The following is a 17,273-nucleotide window of genomic DNA, read 5'->3' as shown; positions in this document are numbered from 1 at the left end:
TTTACTCGCTTTAATGTTCAATTCGCGTGCTAGCATTAGGATTAGGTCAAGACATCAAACGTTTCTAAAAGTAAAATTCATTTACTTCTGATACATCGAAGTTATATCAAAATATACATCTTTGAACACATCTGGGAAATATAGTGATTTCTTTGTCGATTCAAAAATATATAATAACAGAAGTGAGATGAGACCAGAAGTACTGAGCTAACCAAATTCTTCACTCGGCGAAAGTGAATATTCTTGATAACACAAGAACGGTTGGCCCTGAATTTTCCCTCCAAAACGTGAGACGCTCGCGGTGGTAGACGGTCAAACTAGATTCAAGGAGCCGCGTCCGTGTTCGGCCGCTTTAGGTTGAGGGGAAGGGGGTAGGAAATGTTTTTGGAACTCGACCAATTTTTTTCTCAGTAGTGTAGGCGCGTGGGAAGCGGCATAAAATCCTCAAATTTGTTCACTAGTGCCAGGATCTACTATCACTTCTAGTCTCATCTCACTTCTGATAATAAGGATATACTATTCCCGAGTAAGAGGATGATCTCTTTTGGATTCTAGTATATCAAGGTCATTCTAAACTTAATTTCAGAACTCCTTGTTCAAAGATACATAGGCGAGTGAGGGAAGTACATTAATGTTTTATATAAAAATTATAATTTCTTCTACGTTTATATCTTTCTTTAAAACTATTTACAAAGTGTGATTTTATATTATATACCAAGCGGACGAAAGGAAGGTCAAAGCCTGTCAGATAAAACTTTACGGTCTAGTCTATGTTATAAACTCGAAAGATTTTCTTGCTTGTTCCAGCTCAGCCCCTTTCTTTCAGCTCGTCCATCGCAGTCGACGTCTAATAAGCTATACTTTCTAAAAGACCTTCTAATGAGTTAATCAAGATTGAACCGATAGACTCCCGACAACGACGTCAGCAAAAACCACAAATTAGCTACGCCTCGTTTGACATTTAAAGCTAAACACTGCTTCATCAAAGACAAAGAACAATGAAAATACTATAAAAATTTTCTACCATTAAAAGAGTTTGAAAAGACAGAGGAGACAAAATGCCAGAATTGTTTGAATGTGAATTATCTTGTCAGGCAAATGTTTCCCACACTTACTTATAGTTAGTATTTTTACTAGTAAAAGGGTAATTGCAGGATCGAAGTGATTTACTTCTTGGAACACCCTGTAGTAATAATAATAAGTAATTCTAATGTATTTCATTTTTAACAGCAAAATTTGAATGTAAAGAACAATCTAGAAGTGGAAATCTAACATTTTTACAGTTGAACTTTTGGCGGTTCGAAACTTTCCTTGAATTGCGGCAAAAACAGGATAAATCTGAACCAAAAAATATTATGAAGATTTCTTTTTTAGAAATAAACGAAGTCACTGCAGAGAAAAATAATGTGGAAATATGGAATACTTCCGCGTAATATAAAAATATAAAAATGGCTAAAAAAAAAAAGGCGAGCGCAGAAATTATAATGAAAAAATTTGACTACGCACGCTAGTCTGGGAAAAGTGCTTCTCAGATTTATACGCGGACTCCAATAATTCGAAAAAGAAAAGAGATAGAAATACGTACACCTCAAGACCCGTTTTCAGGCGTACGTTTGGAGCGTGATTTTGTCTCTCAACACCGCTAGATGTCTCTGTCAGTCTAGTGCCATTCATATTGGTGTATCTCAACACTGACATTGAAAACGATTCTAAGGAGGACTAGCAAATATTTTTGCAACAAAATTAGCATAAATTATACAGTCAGCTAAGGGAAATACATTATTTACTTCCCCCACGTGTTTGCCTACCTTTAATCAGCGCCATTTGAAACAAGTTGATTAAATTCATGAAAATTACCTTGATATACGAGAAAAAAATACCTGTATCCTGATTTTGGCTTTCAAGAACGCTAGATGTCTCTGTCAGTCTATAGTGCCATTCTTACTGGTGTATCTCAACACTGACTTTGTAAACGATTCTAAAGAGGTCTAGAAAATATTTTTTTCCAAAAAATTTGCATAAATTAAGCAGTTAGCTAAGGGGAATACATTATTTACTTCCCCCACGTTTCGCCTACCTTTAATCAGTACCATTTGAAACAAGTTGATTAAATTCTTGAAAATTACCTTGATGTACGAGAAAAAAATACCTGTAGATCCTGATTTACGTCACCCCTGGCGCACCTACAATGACTGTTCCGTTTTTATGTTAGTTAACGCTAATCTTAATTTCGTAGCTGATATTGTATACCGTTCCGTTATTATTTAGTAAACGCTTGACCCTATAGGGAATATTAATAACTTCACCGTCAGGGGATGCCGTTGACATTGAAGAAGTCCGTGGTTTTCTCCGCGACTCTTTCTGTTCTTTAAATGAAAACCCGTCTTGAAAACTGAGAGAGAGTATGGCATGGAAATCGAGTTTCGGGCGGGAAAATTGAACGCTGACTCGGGAAGGGAGAAACGTATAGTACATCAAGTGAAGCCACGGTTGATATGTAGTATGTAGGAGATCTATAGTGACGAAAAAATGAGGGATTCGAAATAACTCTCCCAAGTTCAATCCCGGCCAGCGCCTGGTGAGTCTGGGACTGCAGCTTTTCAGAATGCGAAAAGATATTTGCAATTTCGCAATGAAATTCTTTCGCTTTTAGATGAGGGTATTGATTTCCCAAAAGGTGGTAGTAGAGAGAATGGCCATAGAGATTTAACTTTCCTCCCATCAGTTAGTATATGGGAGCTGTTAACTATAGGCACATCGCGAAATATAGGTATGGTATAGTGTTCCATTTTAAAATTGCATAGTTACATTTACAGGTATGCTTCAGGTTCCAAAACACTCCTATCATAACTTGAAAACAATGGTCCGGATGGCAAAAAGTCATAGAACATTTTCGACTCAAAATCGCCCAAAGAACATGGCCCCTTATGAGAAACATCCTGTATATTTTTCAGGGTTGTTGATTTTTTCATTTTTTCAAAAAATCAAAAAAAAAATCGATTTTTTTGATTTAAATCGGATTTTTTGATTTTAATTGATTTATTTGATTTTTCTGATTTTTATTGAACTACTAGATAGTAAATTACCAACATGAAAACTTTTGAGTCAAAATTAACCAAAAGCAAAATAATCATGACATTTAAGCAGCTATTGGATATTGTTACTATTCAAATGCTTGTATAAAAAGACTAGCTTGACCGCTATTTCATTTCCTAGCCTATCCAGCAAGACAAACTGGAGTTCTGTGAAAAACTTAAACTGAAATATACCAAAACCATGATTATTTTCAATTTTAGGTCTTTTCTAGTTAAGTTTCTTCTCGAGTTTCTTAAACTACTTCTTGGAATCTTTGAAAACATTTTTTAAATATAAAAATATATTCTTGATTTTAATCAAATGATTTTTATAAAAAATCGCTTGATTTAAATCAAACAACCCTGATATTTTTGTATCGACATACCTCTCACCCAGTTTTTCAAAAACAATTTCAAAAATTATTTATGAAAAGAAGCTCCCTCAACCATTTCTTCAAAGATCTCTTGGTGTTTAATAAAGAAATACCAAAATAAAAGTAAGAAAGATGAACTTTACGAAACGAAATTAAAACACGTTCACAAAATTAAAGCCAATCTGTAAATTGAAGTTCGTTTAGCCAATGTTTCCTATCCCAATACCTTCGTGTATACTAGCTTTATTTCAGTAGATAAAGTATAGCGTGAAACGTGAGACCACCATCGTCTCAGATGTGAACTATTAAATTATGGACTAGCAACGGATAAATGATGAATTTCAAAGAAAGGGGATCTGGCATATATATTCTTTGAAAAATCGTTGCGCTAGCTAAGAAGAGTATACTACTAAGGTATTTGGAGTGGAAGGTTAGCAAACCTTTAATGCTCATTCATACTCCAGTCTTAAGGTGCAAACAAGATGGGTTACGCAAACTGCATCTCTACAAACCTTGACTTTATCTTATCTTCATGCAACTTTTAATTAGGTATCGATTTAAGATCGTGCATGGGAAAAGCTCCATCAAAAGTTCAGTTACCTTTTTGAAATTTTGGGATTTTCTAATATAAAATGAAGATTCTAGACCGGAAGGGAATATGAGCTCTACAAATAAATAATATCCTACTTTTTATTTCAAAAGGATTAAACCAGAAACCTTTTCAAAAACTAAAATAATCTGTCATCTTTACAGATAAGGATATATATTACTATAAAATTGTACTCCATTCCCTAAAAAATAATTATTTTCTGCGTACCAACCTCCAGGGGTAAACGTAGTACAGGTTTACAGGTTTACAGGTTTATTATGGGTGCCATACAAAGTATACCCCTTTAAAGCGGGGCGGCTCCCCTGTTGGGGGAGCTCAGCAAAAAATACAGTAAAAGAACTAAATAACAAAATAACAAAATAAAATAAAATAAAAGAACAAAATAACAAAACAATCTCACGACAAAACAATAAGAGAAAAACTACGCTTTAAAGCCATTAAAGTCCGAGGCGGATTCGACTGGGTGGGCGCGACGCCATTCCTGGTGTTGGGACCACCACGAATTCAAAATAGCCGTCACGACATGGTGATCCCACTGACAGCCCGACAGACCCAGGACGTCACCTAGGGGTGCATCACCCCATTTGGCACGCCACTCTAGCGCCTCAAGGTCGGGGCATGTCGCTACGCACTCCTGAAGGACATGGGGCAGAGTTTCGTTGTCGGCCCCACATAGCCGGCAGGAGGACGAGTAATCGCCGAAATCAGCCCGGCGGGCTCCCGTGAGCAGGGAGCCAGTACGTGCCTGGAACAGAAGGCCTCCTCCGTGAGAGCCGTCGTAGAAGAGCTCGGCGCTCGGGTGGGCCTTAGCCTTATAGTGGGTCAGGCTTTGTTTTTTGGAGACAGCTTGGTGCCATAGCCGTTCGGCGTGTTCCCTTGATTCGCCCTCCACCAGGCGGGCCCAGGCAGGATAATTTGTAGCCTCGCCCCTTAGTGTCCCGACGCCGTACTTGCGGTCAAGTGAGGCCACGCGGGCAGTCCAAGCCGTGGTGAGCCCGTTGGCGCGAATCGACTCGTAGATTTGTTTGGCGAGCCGTGTAGGAGGAAGGAACTTCAACCTGCCTAGGTATTTCAGTTTAGACTTGGCCTCCCTCGCCTCCATGGAGCTCCAGCCCATTTCACCGTGTATGGCGGCGGAGGCTGCCATAGTACCCGCGTTAAGGGCGGTCTTGCCAACCAGGGACTGGGTCCGCTCCAGCGTGTTGACGATGGCGGTGGGGAAGCAGAGGATCTCGTTAGCGTGGGTAAGAGCGGGGACCGCTACTGCTTTCCACAGGGTACGGCCGACTGAGTACTTATTGTACGAACCATCTGCAAGGTTTCGTACAGCCCATCGGAGGCGGTTACATTTCGAGGCGAGGTCTGAGGCCGCTCTGGAGAGATAGTGGTCCACGTTGGTTAGGACTACGCCCAAGTACGTATACTCGCTGACTTCGAGCACGTCGAAGCGTTGGAGTCGATAATCGGGGGGAGGGGAAGCTCTATTGAAAGGTAGAGAGTTCGATTTTTCCTGGCTAAACTGTAGCCCCATCTCGTCGGCGAACGCTCCACAGGTAATGCATTTCCTATGGGCCCCTGTAAAACTCCAACCCGCAATACACCGAAGTACGACTTTTTTAAAATATCACATCTTTCTTAATTGTGTACCGATTTCGTTGTTTTTGGGATTAAATTAAAGAACAAATTGGGTACTCTCTATATTAATTAATGAAACACGTGAACTTGTTAAATCTTGTGAAATATCAAAATTTAAAAACTTGGCTAAAATAATTTTTTGAAATTTAAATGGTAGTGCCAGTGTATTAACTAACCCCAATAACAGGCGTTTTTCCCAGCATTATACAGGGTGTTCCTTTGGTTTCGGGCCGAACCAATGTTTGGCAGCCCATATCTCCGTAACTAAACGTTGTAGATCCCATGTTATTTGACACATTCCACTCAGTTTGACCCTAAGAACATATCCTTTAATTTATGACAGATTTATCAGAAACACCCTGTACATAAAAGGGTGTTTTTCCTCACGAGCAACCGATCGCATTCACGATAACTCTATGACAATTTAGATAAAGCAGGGGGAATTTAAAATTGAAAAACCAAGGCCCAACGAAGATTAACGTATTCACATCACAAAGCGTCTGACATTTTGAAGTAAAGACATACAACCCTAATTTTGGTCGTAATTCATAGGTATTTTAGATTACCGTTATCCAAATCCTTTTCTCTACGTTAAATCCCCTCTATCATTCCCACGTAGCCAGCCATATTAGGTAAGAGAGATGGAGGTAGTCCATACAGCCTCGCAAGCTATACGGCAATAAGAGGCGTGCCATGGAATAGAAGGCTATAAAGAGCTTTGCCTCGTTCCGATGCCAGAATAAATCATTTTTGCGGGCTTGATATATGAGGAATACATGTACAACCTACGCTCGTGGAAAAAGAGAAAACTGGAAAAATACTTCAAAGAATCAAGAGTTACAGCTCCCCATTCTCGTACGCGTGGCCGTATTAAAGATCAGCCTTTTCTTTACATGATTTTTAGTTCCTCCAGATGGCATTAGTGCACTCTTATAGTTTAGATCAAGTTGTAGGTTGAATTAGCGGAAATTGGGGCCCCTGAGGAGCTTAATGTAAGCCTTTAATTTTAGTTTATTGTCCAGTACGACCTCGTCCAAGTCTTGATCCCTTTCTCGCTACTAGCTTCTCCTTTGGCTGTAGACCAATCAGTGATCATCTACATCACAACCAGTTATCTGTTTTTAATTTTACTTTAAAAGACGAAAATATTTAGCCAATAGATCGACCTTTTCGAAGTAAAAAAACGGGGTAGGTAACGTCGGTACCGGGACATACAATAGGGTTGATACAATACCGTCTCATGATACTTGAAGCAATCGCAACGATTCGAATGGGCAAGTCCCTTAAGTTAAGCGCCAAAAATCGAGGTGGAGAGCAGACTTTACTCTCGTGTCTTTCCCTCAGAGTTACATCGAAATGGTCTATTCGGTTCTCATGATTGAATTGAGGCATTTATCTGGAAGGGAATGCGTTAGAAATTAATTTTAATTTAATTTGCTTCAAGAAGATTATAATAATAGATTAGATTTTGTATAGTGCAACACCTGGTGCTGGGAAATTTAACATTTTCCAGCGAACTAGTACTAATATTACGCCAGTTCTCCCCTAGTATATTTCATAGGGGCAGCAAATAATTTTTCCTTGACTCTCATACAACACGAGTATGAACCTACTGTTTCTATAACGATGTGGTACAAATATTCTTACCATAACCATTTTGTTCTTCCGCCCACCCAACGGTAATAGTTTTTTTTATTATTCTTTTTCTGCTTACGTATTACTCGTATGAGAGCCGAGTTGAAGAAGCAGGGCCGTTACGCTTCAAGCTTTACCATATAAAAAGATATCCCAAGTAAGTTATGTAATAGGTAAAGAGCGCCACCATGGGGTATACCTTATGGCGGTGCTACACCCTTTGAAATTTTACAAACACCAAAGACAAAATTCTTTTGCCATGTGGGATGTTCTTCGGGATATTCACATCCCTATGTTAATATGATTGACAGTTTAATTAACCCTTTTTTCAAAAGAGGGGTTCCCAGTATCGTCTGCTTCATTTAGGGGGAAACCAAGACGTCAGATAGGGGCTTCGACGTTACCAGTCCACGAAAGTCCTTTAGTGTCATGCCATATCTAACGTCTGTATTGTCTACACAGTTAAGAAAAGAAGGTGCTCAAACACAAGATCTATTCTTAATCGATGTACAGGGAATCAGAGTAATTAGCCCCTCTGTATAATCGTTTTGGAAGTAGTGCTGCTGGTTCCGCAAATGCTCGAAATTCGTTGAATACCGAAAATGTGTGGCATCGTCTTTACTCGCCATCTCTAGAGTCTAGCTCAGTTCGTCCAGAGCTCCTGGACGAAATGGTTATAGTTTTACCGAACGCTTGGTTTACCAACTTTGAAAAATATCATATAAACTTATGGTATAAAGCATTGCTCTTTGTAACTCCCATATAATAAATTCCCGGTTTACAGTAATGCCAACTTAGGTTTACTTTTCAATACATTTTAAAGATGACTTCCTAAACCATTTCGTTCAAATAACCGAGTATTTCAGGAAAATAACTTGTTTAGAAAAAAAGGGGTATATAGGTATAAAAAATGAAAGAACACAAGAGTATGGGCTTCTCTGCTTAAGCCTTTGTTGTTTTTATATGTATGAATTTTTTTGGTTCTTTTGTGTTGCATTCGAAGGATAGTGTACGAAAAACGAGGTTGCATATGAAAGAAATGTTTTATTGCAGGCACGCTTTTCTTTCCTTACTTTTAAATTCGGATAAATGTAGCTCTGTATCGAAAAATGCAAGAAGAACAGAGAACAGTGCGCTGCGGGTGTTGCGATAGAAATTATGAACTGTTCGGCTACATATTGGATTGTTTTTGATCTATCGACTTCTGTTTTTCTATTGTTCTAGTGCGTTATAACATTTTTCTAATTTACTGTGTCTATTAAATTATTAATAATAAGGAGAAACCATATTTGTCTGTCTGATAATAACTCTGTATAGTTACAGGAAGCTAGTGCAGATGGCGCTGTATTGAATGGTTTTTGATGTATTGAGTTCGCTTTTCAATTGTTTCCGTTTAAAAAATCCCTGTATAACGTAAGGGACAGATTTAATTTTAGAAGTAGGAATGGAGAACAGAGTAATGAGGGCGCGCGTCAAAGTCCCGGACCCCCTTCCATGGGACGGAGGGGTATGAAAGAAGAGGCGGGTCATAGCGACAGTGGTAAAAAGGAATTACGTATTTTTTGTCGTCTCCATCAGCAACGTCAACAAACCCTAGTTTAAGTGAACCAATAAAATAATTTTATCTTTTCGTTACGTGTTGGAGGGAGGGGCTCTATATTGGGCTATGAGTCGGACTAAATACTAATTGTTCTCCATTCCTACTTCTAAAATTATATCTATCTCTGATAAAATTTATCAATTTTGCAGTACAAAGTATTAATAATTAGTAGAAACAGAAGTTTATCTGTCTGATAATAACGCTGTATAGTTACAGAAAGTTAACGTAGATGGCACCACTGTTATGTTCAACTAATCCAAAAATAAAATTAAAAGGTTGCATTTCCACTTAGAAAGACTATGTCGTTATCAATTGGTACCCTAATATTTGCCGAAACCTTTTAGACTAACAAACGAGATAACAAAAACAGTCCGTATGCCAAAAAACAGTGTCGCATGATTTTCCCGAGATTGAAATGATAAAACCCAATCTGTCTAATATGAGACTTTCTTTTAGGCATATTTGTTACAGCAAAACTCTTTGACGTGGACCTTGTAAGATATAATGTAGGCCAATCATTATGCAAATGATGTCTTCTCCCTAGCGTTCACGTCAACAAAGTCGTTGCTTGGCCAAACGCGCGAGGGGAGCTAAGTTTTTGAAGGTTTGACAAACAAGATAGTCAAGACATAATATAGCTTAGGTCTCCGGCTAGAGATCTTTTCCACCAATCAGAAGCCAACACCGTTATAATCATACGTCACCATCCACTGCGGGCTGCGAGTTTCCATTTTCGAAATATTTTCAAAGTCAAATAACGTAGCTGTTCAAAATCCACAATGAATTTTAAAGCTTTTCAAACAATCAAATCCTTATTTTTATAGCCAATACTTCATTAATTCTGCACGCGATTTGCATAAATAACGTCAAAACTATAAAGAAGACGTTTAGAGCGAATTCCATTGGATTGCGTGGGGCGCTCTGAGAGTGCCCCGAAAAAGTTTGTGTGTTCCATTGGTAACTCTCACTTGGATTTCATTCTTCCATTGGTCGAGCGCTCGGCCCAAGTTCCGCTCGGAACCGATCTGTATGAAAAAACAGATCCGTAGGGATCGCACGGTAAATGGGCATAGACATTTTGGCGTGAAAATAAACTTTAGTTAAAATCTCTTCGGAAATTATGGGTATTCTTCAAGGTAGAACTGAGTACGACCAAGAAGCGATATCTGGTTTATTAGGGAGACGGTATAAGATGCCTAAGTATTCGCGCGCCATAGTCCCAGTCCCACTTTCAAAATACAAGGGGGGGGGGACGTAAAATGAGGCCTGGCTATTTCGCCTCTTCTCAGTGGGAAAATACGTAATTTTAGTCATTCACGTCGCGCTGACGTGAGTTTTCAAGAACCAATGAGACGCTGGTTGTAATTTAGAGGCGGGAATTAACTCCGGACCTACGTTTGGACTGGAGATAAAGCTGGAAATTTATAACTTCTCCCTAATAAACTAGATAGAAATAGATGAAGCTATAGAGCAAACCGCGAGCGGAGTCAGAGTAATCCATTAGAATTCCCTATTAGGGATAGTGTACACACCCTGCCAGCCGTTACGCACCATAACAATAGTTTTGCACCAAACATTCGCGTGAAAAGTAAAAATAAAGAAGCGCGCTAGGGCCCAAGGTTTGCTTAATTGGTATTCGCCACGTCGCTTCCCAGAAAATATTTTTACACGACGACCTATAAAAGTTGTCGCGAAAATTGGTTGCTCGGTCGTTTCCGCCTGGCGGGATCCGAGCTGGCTTCCAAAGGGACCTTCGTAAAGGAAGCTTTAAAATCAGACGACCAAAGAAAATGTAAAAACAGAATTTTGTCGGCCTCCGGAAAGAAGAAGACAGCTCAGCGACAACTTTCAACAAATAACGAATATATCAAAGACCGACCGATATTTTTCCTTACTAAGGTGAACCCGTCAAAAGGAGTAGTACGACCTGTACATTACCGAAATATTGTTTTCTTTGGATATTAGGTCAAATATTGGCAAGAGCTCACACGCTGTGATAGTGGAGTTTAATTTCTAGTTAAATAAGGTTTAATTTGAATATGTTTGGATTTGGCAGCTAATTGGTTTTGATAAAGCTTAGGAAAGGTTCAGGAAACAACATTATAATCCTACCTTAAAAGAACGGCCTTTTTCTAAATATAAAAGGAAAAATATTAAAAAGACAAATGATTTCTTATTACAAAAGAAGCATCATTTTATTAGTCTTAAAAACGAAGACTACTGCGCCATCCGCCATTGGTTAAGTGGCGTCTGCTAAATCGAAACTCTTACACCAACAGGTTTTGTTGAATTCTCAGGAAAGGGTAAGAGGTTCTGACTAGCAGACGTAACTAAGCCAACGGCGGTGCAGAAGTTCTCGTTTTCAAGACTAATTTAATGCTAATTACATTGTAACAAGAGATCATTTTTATTTTTTTATACATGTATTTTTCTTCTATATTTAGAAAAAGGCCGTTCTTTAATTTACAATGTTATGTTACCTGCCCTTTTCTTTTAACTGAGTATGGAACATTTTACAAGAAATATGATTGGATGATGACGTTGTTGCCTTCTTCCAATTGGTGGAAAAGATAGAGGTCAGAATTAATAAGAAAGAATGTTTTCTAAGAATTATTTTGAATTCTGTTTGTCTGAAAAGACAGACATCTTAAATAACTAATGCATACTTTTGTCGAGAGTCACTTTAAAACTTTGAGATTTGATTAAAATCCATGCAAGGTTCATTGAAGTTAAGTTAAATTACAAATTTGTCTGACGGTGAAGGATACATTGGTAAATGTTACAGACAGTCAAAATTAACGCTAGTTAAATAACAAGCGTAATGTTGGCACACATTGAGTTCGTGACTCTCTCTTCGCGACTTTTCATAGCGTTTCCAACACCTTCTTTTCAAAGAGTTAAGGCCGAGAGACGATTTTGCAAATTTTCCTCCAGAAAGAAAACTTTTCGCTTTAAATTGCGTAATTCAATGTATACCCCCATAACTCAGTTAAGTCTTTAATTAACATTAAATGAAAACCCTTCAAAGACGCGCTTTTCTCCCTCGCTATTTTCTTCGTTTTCTCCTCTCTTATCTCTGCGTTCGGGAGCAATTTATTGTGATCATAGATTTGGCATTACCAGAAGTATATAATACTTCTCTTCGAGAGAAGTGTACCATAAAGCGGGGTAATTGTAACATGATTCTTTCCAGCATCAGAACATTTGGAGTGCTCAAGGTTACGAAACCGAATCACATACACGATAAATAATTCCCTCATCATTACTCTAAGAGGGCTTAATTATTTGCCAATTATTTGTGGATTTTTGTCCCACGTCAAGAGAATTTAGGTTCGTGGGTTGATTGCTGAGGATTTAGTACCAAATAGTTAAAGAATTTACCCTAGTACGGTGCGATTCCCATCTGAAGTTTGATGAGCAGGAGAGAAAACAAAAAGGGTGAGCCTGGGAAGAATATGCTACATAACTAAAGAACAAAGAACATACAGAGTGTCATACTTCTCCTATTATCCCCTTTTGGTATTACTTACCTATTAAATATAATTCGGTTTTACCACGTACTGGCGCTAGTATTCATACCATGATGAAGGATGGGTAGTTCTTCGTTCACTTAATCACACGTAGCTTACTCTTCACTTTTTCTTATTACTATTTGCCTTTATTAATACTAACTAATAAAACTATACTTGACTAAATTTAACTAATTCTTATGAATATTTTTAATGCAATGTAAATTATAAGAAAGCGACAACCTTATTGATAAAATCCCTGACGTTTTTCATAGAGAAAAACACACCTTATTGGTCAATGTTCCCAACATTTCAAACTTCGGGCCTACTATTTCAAGATCAAAATAGAGTTTTAAGGTAAAACTTAAATCTTTATCTTGTTTTGAAACCAAACTTGAGCTTGACATCTTTTATCATCACAAAACCGAGCTCCAACTATCGCCGAGTAATAGGGTGTAGGTCTCATGTTAATGTCTAAATTAATGGTATGATTAACTACTAAACCAAAATCAACTCAATTTCAGATTAATGATTTGTTCCAGTAAAAATCGGAAGTCGGTTTTTCAAGGAGTCAAAATGTTTTGTTTCCCTATATACAATAGCGTTGTCACGGTAACGATGTTTTTTTTTTCGAATAGGCCTACCTGTTGTTAAGCCCAAGTAAGATATAATGTAGTTAAACATTTATAAGTGCATTGTTTCGAATGGATTATGTTTGTTTAAGAAAGTAATTGCTAGTACTAAATTCTCCTACGTCATAAGTACTTAGATTTACAAAATGTTTAGGGAATTGCGGAAGTCGGGTGAAACCTTACATTAACATTGTATTTCAAATATAATAACGGAACGGCAAGTATTTAATCTTACATCACTTTATTGTTATAGTAACGTTTAAAGTTATCATTAAATTTGGGTACGAAAGGTTCTAGGAAATGGAAATTTTAAAAAAAAGCTCAAATTATATATATACACTAGCTGTTACCCGCGACGTCGCTCGCGTGTAAAAATAATTTCCACCAAAATGATATAAAGGATGGGTAGATTTTACTGATGACTAATATTTTTGTAGCATCCTAGGAGCGAAGGCACTCGGCGTTGCCCGTCAGCCCCTAGGGATGAATTTTCTATTACTTTTCACGCGGACATTATTCCATAAAGAAGGGTTTTTAAATTTCTGGCCGCCATTTATAAAGATGGCAACAAATCGAATCCAAAAGACCATTCAGCCCGTCTATATAGGTTAAAGGAAGCCAGTGTACTAAATATTTGTGAAATCGGTTGAAACGCGCGGACTTGGTTGCATAGAGAAGATTTTTTACATTTCGGAGCGCCATTTATTAATATGGCGGCGGATTGGAAAAATCTTTCTTAGTACGCGCCTACTACTTATGGGTAACATTCCGGCAAATTTTCAGCCTTCTAGGGCAAGCGGTTTGGGCTGGGCGTTGATTATCAGTCAGTCTGTCAGTCAATCAGTCAGGACTTCGATTTATATAGATATAGAAGATTTTAGCATTATCTTTTGCGGTTTAAATTATGTTTTGAATTTGAAAACATCTTCAAAAAAAAAAAATAAATAAAAACTGACCTTTTGGAAAAAACGTGGAATATTTAAAATGGAATATGTTGAATTAGAAATTTTTCAAGTAGGACATGTGGGAAAGAGTTGCTAGAAAAATCTCACTTTACCAAAAGAGAGGTGGAGGTAGTGCAGGGGCTAAGAGCCAAATCCCAGAGAAACTTTTAAAACGAGAGTAAAACGGGCTATTTACTCTCAGATTCAGCCTTTCCCCCGCCCGTTACCCAGCCATTAGCGAGAGCTTTTCCGATATTTGTATTAGACCAGAGCTTACGCTTGCTTATGGTTTTCTACTTTAGTTCCAATCTCTCCGTTTTCCCTATGCCAGTAAAAGACAATTCAAACAAGGACACCCATCCCCCGACTAGATTTCGAATGTCAGTGGTTTCTGAAAACCTCTTGGGCTCGAGGCATCTTTTTGTAAGGCTCACTCGATCACGAGAACTGCTTTGTTCCGATGAGCGCGTGATCGAGTTGACTATGATGGTTTAAAAAATCCCACCACGCGCAAATAAAGCCGAGCACGTGAGGGTACCGTTGATATTAACACTGAACGCTTATCTTAATTTCCTGGCTGATTTTTGCCTAACGTTCCGCGGTCTCCCAGTTTTCCTACTCCCGGGGCCCTACAGCAGGGAGGGGGAATGTTGTAAAGGAGTGGTCTACGCACGTTGTAAAAAGACAGAGAATTCTCGCAGATTCCGGGTTAGAGCTCTGAGACCTAACCGAGGCTCTTTTTTTTCCGGACCGTCGGCGCTAAAATTTACTCTCGCGTGAGTCGCGACGGCGCGAGTCGTTAGGCTTAGAAATTTGAAACTTGGTTTTTTCTCTCTCTAACGTCAGTGATGACGTACTTGCGCACCGCTGATGCGTAGTAGCTACTAGTCGGCCTCGGGTAGATCTCTCTCTCCAGACCGCTAAATGGAGACCTCTCCGTAATACCTTTGGCCACTCCTCTACATTCCTCCTCCCTGCCTACAGGATAGAGTTTGCTTCAGATCAGTGTCCGAATTTGAGTGGTCATTGGACAAAAAGAACCCAATTATACGGAATACGAGAAATTTCAACTGGAAACTTACGAAGCGAGAGAGAGGAAGTAACAAGTTTGTCAAGACAAAAATATTAGCCACATCGTATGATCGTAAAGTACGTAAATTAGAACAATGAGATCAATTGGAAAAACTTCTTCCCGGTCGGTTAAAATTTATATAATATACTTTTTGCTTCTCCTACCGCGAAGTTATATCTCCTGGCCTCAAATAAGATCATGACTCCTAGTTGAAGAGATAGAGAGAGAGAGAGGAAGGGGACCCTGTCTCTGACAAACTCTCCGAGACTAGTCCTCTATTCGCGAGCGTTTCTTAGCAAGCGGTTTTAGGCGAGGCTGCTTAGTACTGGGCTGGCGAGCGATAGGTCCGCTGTTCAATTCTCCGTGGAGGAAGAAAATTAAAAAAATATAATCTCTGCCCTGTATCAAGTTTAAAACTCCACCTGTGAACTGTAACGTTAACTAAAAAGAAAAATATTTTCTCTCGACGTTCAAAAATGACGAACGATACTGCCAAAGGCAGGACTGTGGCACTACTACTACGAGAATGACAACAGGGCAGATCAAACTAAGAGCCTCATCGTATACTACGATGTGGCTAAAAAGAATAGAAGGAATAGGAGTGTGCCAGTTTGGTACGGTGAAATACAATCACCTTTAGCACTGCCCCTACCTTATTATCTCTTTTTCTCTACTCTACTTTACCTCTATGGTTTCTACAGCCTTCAACCTAGCTGGACTTACTTGCCTAAAGGGTTGCTGACTACCTCATCTAAACTTAAACGTATCTGTGCCAGAATATTAATGATTACTACCATTTGGTATCAGATCTCAATATCGAAGTTTTAGTAGAAATGCAATCATACATAATGTTCATGGGTTAAAATCTATTAGCTCTGACTGACTGATAATTAACGCCCTTGGTTGCTTTACCTTTAAAACGAAAATTAGTTTTGCAGGGAGCCATTAGTAAAATGAAGTCTGGTGTTTGAGTAAATGGTTTTCTTAAGACTGAACATTGATAGGTCTGTATTGACAACAAAGTCTTAAATTATGATAAGAATACGGACCAAATTTTGTGGACTGGTAACCTTGAAACCCATTCTAACGTCTTTGCGTCCATATACCGTCCTATCAGTGTTCCGTCTTGACCCTAATTTAAGCAGACGATACCGTCGCACCTTTTGAAAAGGGTCTAGTAGTAGGTACACATTGAATGAAATGGCGGCTGTCCTTAGGTTAGAACCGATTCAATGAACCCAATGCTTTGTGAAAAATCTCTTGTTCATCGTAGGTAATTGTGTTCCTAACCCTTTAAGGTAAACCACCGTCTTCCATTAATTCTTCGGAAGGGAAAAATCTCTTTTCTCCAATTGACCTGGAATCTTCCAATGCCAATTTTCCCGAAAAGTAAAGAGTAGCAGGGGTTAGAACGAAAAAAAAAACTCGTCTGCTAGGTTTTAAAATATTTAATTCGTAACTTTTGTTTTATTTAATTACCCGTTCGCCAATGTAAAAATGTCCAAGAGACTTTTAAGGCAATTGGTTTAGGTATAAATAAATTAAAATAATAAAGAGTAAATAATGTTGTTTCGCTTCAGTATGTGTTCTTGGTGGAAATTGCTAATATTAAATATTTAGTATTTTTCTAATTACGATAGTTAATTCTTAATTATAAACATTTTAAAGTTGTATAGTGATGAACCGTGATTGCAAAAACTAATGTCAGTAGAAGACAGATTTTTTTGAGGAATCAGAGGTCACATCCCCCCTGTCTAATAATTGGTTCAAATACTCGTTTAAAATGCATTTTCACTAATTTTAAAATAAAAAAAGGCCGAATGCTTTTTTTAAAACTAATCAATATCAATAAAAGTAAAAGTTCTGACTGACTAACTGATAATCAACACCCAGCATAAGCCGCTTTATCTAGAAGGCTGACATTTTGCAGCGACGTTACTCCTAAGTAATATGCACGCATTAAGAAATATTATTTGAATCCGCGGCCATCTTGAAAAATGGCAGCTAGTAATGAAAGAAAAAGCTTCTTCATGGAACAACGTGGCGTGTTTCAACTAATTTCACTACAACTTAATTAGTGCATTGATTTTCTATACTTATAGACAGTCTTTATAGATTTTGCGGTTCGATTTTCCGCCATATTTAGAAATTGCGCACCGAAATCTAATAAAAATATTCCAACGGGACA

The sequence above is a fragment of the Phalangium opilio genome, unplaced genomic scaffold (assembly GCF_054372755.1).
Source record: "Phalangium opilio isolate 3A_F unplaced genomic scaffold, DU_Popi_V2 ptg000105l_1, whole genome shotgun sequence".
NCBI lineage: Eukaryota > Metazoa > Arthropoda > Arachnida > Opiliones > Phalangiidae > Phalangium > Phalangium opilio.
This window is presented reverse-complemented; position numbering follows the sequence as displayed.